At 43.8% G+C, this 2,500-nt stretch overlaps 1 protein-coding gene and 1 long non-coding RNA gene across 2 annotated transcripts in view; one reads left to right on the top strand and one right to left on the bottom strand.

Moving 5' to 3' along the window:
• Positions 1-2,500, top strand: part of LOC110493375 (zinc finger protein 729) — a 188,761-nt gene that overhangs the window by 90,261 nt on the left and 96,000 nt on the right.
• LOC118940246 overlaps positions 1-2,500 on the bottom strand; it is a 15,319-nt gene that overhangs the window by 12,602 nt on the left and 217 nt on the right. The window lies entirely within an intron of this gene.

Here is a 2,500-nt window from a genome sequence, read left to right as displayed (position 1 = left end):
ATGAAACGAAACACCATGACAAATACAAGGACCTGGACATGACTCAAAGGAGCCAGAAAGTAGAGGAGATGAAAAGAAGTTTGGTTTCACAACAGAATATGTTTAAAAAAGCCACATCACAAAGCGAGGCTGCTGTAAAGGCTAGTTATATAGTGGCAGCAGAGATCGCAAAATCAGCCCGGCCCTTTAATGAGGGAGAGTTCATGAAAAAGTGCATGATGAAGGTTTGTGACCTCGTATGCCCAGAGAAAAAACAAGCATTTTCAAACGTGAGCCTGAGCAGGAACACAGTAGCTGATCGCACATGTGATCTTGCCACCAATCTGTATGACCAGCTGATGGAAAAGGGAAAATATTTTGTTGCGTTCTCCCTCGCTGTGGAGGAGAGCTGTGACGCATCTGATACTGCTCAGCTGTCAGTCTTCATCCGTGGAGTGGACTCAAATCTGTGTGTTACGGAGGAGCTATTAGGATTCAAATCAATGCATGGCACAACCACAGGAAAGGAAATCTTTGAGGAGGTTTCCAAATGTGTAACTGAAATAAAGCTGCCGTGGGATAAACTCGTTGGATTAACGACAGATGGTGCGCCAGCGATGTGCTGTAAAAAGAGTGGACTGGTGGGCATGGTTCGGGAGAAGATGCGGGAAGAGAACTGTGCAGGTGAGCTAACTGTTTACCACTGCATCATACATCAGGAAGCACTGTGTGCCAAAGCCCTAAAGATGGAACATGTTATGACCACAGTAACACAGGTAGTTAACTTTATAAGAGCCAAAGGTCTAAATCACCGCCAGTTTAAATCTTTTCTGGAGGAGTGTGGTTCGGAATACGCAGACGGCACGTATCACACAGAGGTGAGATGGCTAAGCAGAGGAAAAGTACTGAACAGATGTTTCGAGCTGCGTGAGGAAATATGTCAATTCCTGGAAACCAAAGGGAAGGATACAGCAGAGCTCCGGGAGCAAAAGTTCCTGTGTGAGCTGGCCTTTCTCTGTGACATCTCGAGCCATCTCGATGCGCTGAACCTGCAGCTTCAGGGGCGGGGGCGCATCATCACAGACATGTACGCTGCAGTGAGGGCCTTCAAAACTAAACTGTGCCTGTGGGAGAATCAGATGCTGCAAGGAAACCCTTGCCATTTTCCCTGCTGCCAATCCATAAAAGCGCAGATCTCTACCGCCGTGTTCCCATGCGCACAGTTTGCTGAAAAACTTAGTGTTCTCGCCGCTGAGTTTAGCCGGCGATTTGCCGACTTCGATGCCCAGAAATGCAAGTTTGAACTGCTTAGTAATCCCTTCGCAGTTGATATGGAAAATGCACCAACCAACATCCAAATGGAGCTGATTGAACTCCAGTGCAACGACACGCTGAAGTCAAAGTATGATGCTGTGGGCGCCGCACAGTTTCCACGGTTCATCCCTGACACAATGCCTCAGCTCCGCACCCAAGCTGCTCAGATGCTCTCCATGTTCGGCAGCACTTATCTATGCGAGCAACTTTTCTCCTCGATGAAGATGACCAAAACAACTCACAGGAGACGTCTGACTGATGAACATCTTCGCTCGATACTGAGGATTTCTTCAGCTCAGAGCTTGAGCCCAGACATTGATGAACTAGCATCCAAGAAGAGATGCCAGGTATCTGGCTTGGGCACATCAGATTAGACCAGTGTGCAATAATTAACGTTTTCTTTATGCACTTTTTCTTGCTACAAGGCATGGGCTTGAATGGTTGATTGATTTATTATCATTTTATTTGTAAAATTATTAGCCAGTGGAAAAAGTTTATTTTGGTATTTAAATCAGAAGGCTGCAAATAGAAAAGAGGCATACAATTTTTATTTACATTTTATTTATTTAATAAATGAATGCCATTGATGTGTTTTTTCATTTGAAATTCGATTTTGCATGTCTCCACTATTAAATTATATATTGTATGGTAATAAGCGATGCTTGTTCCATATTCAATGTTAAAGCAAAACTTGTTTGGGTCCATATTAAAAGGTTAATTTGTTCAATGTTGGCCCGTGACTTTGTTCAGGTTTTACATTTTGGCCCACTGGGTATTTGAGTTTGACACCCCTGTTCTAGAACATAGCTACTCCTCTAAGAGGACAGAGGTTAGACAGAGAGAATGTTCTAGAACATAGCTACTAATCTATCTAAGAGGACAGAGGTTAGACAGAGAGAATGTTCTAGAACATAGCTACTCCTCTAAGAGGACAGAGGTTAGACAGAGATAATGTTCTAGAACATAGCTACTCCTCTAAGTGGACAGAGGTTAGACAGAGAGAATGTTATAGAACCTAGCTACTCCTCTAAGTGGACAGAGGTTAGACAGAGAGAATGTTATAGAACCTAGCTACTCCTCTAAGTGGACAGAGGTTAGACAGAGAGAATGTTCCAGAACGTAGCTACTAATCTATCTAAGAGGACAGAGGTTAAACAGAGAGAATGTTCTAGAACATAGCTACTCCTCTAAGAGGACAGAGGTTAGA

The sequence above is a fragment of the Oncorhynchus mykiss genome, chromosome 17, assembly GCF_013265735.2.
Source record: "Oncorhynchus mykiss isolate Arlee chromosome 17, USDA_OmykA_1.1, whole genome shotgun sequence".
Taxonomy (NCBI): domain Eukaryota; kingdom Metazoa; phylum Chordata; class Actinopteri; order Salmoniformes; family Salmonidae; genus Oncorhynchus; species Oncorhynchus mykiss.
Note: the sequence above shows the minus strand (reverse complement) of the source record. Positions and strands in the feature narration are given on the sequence as shown.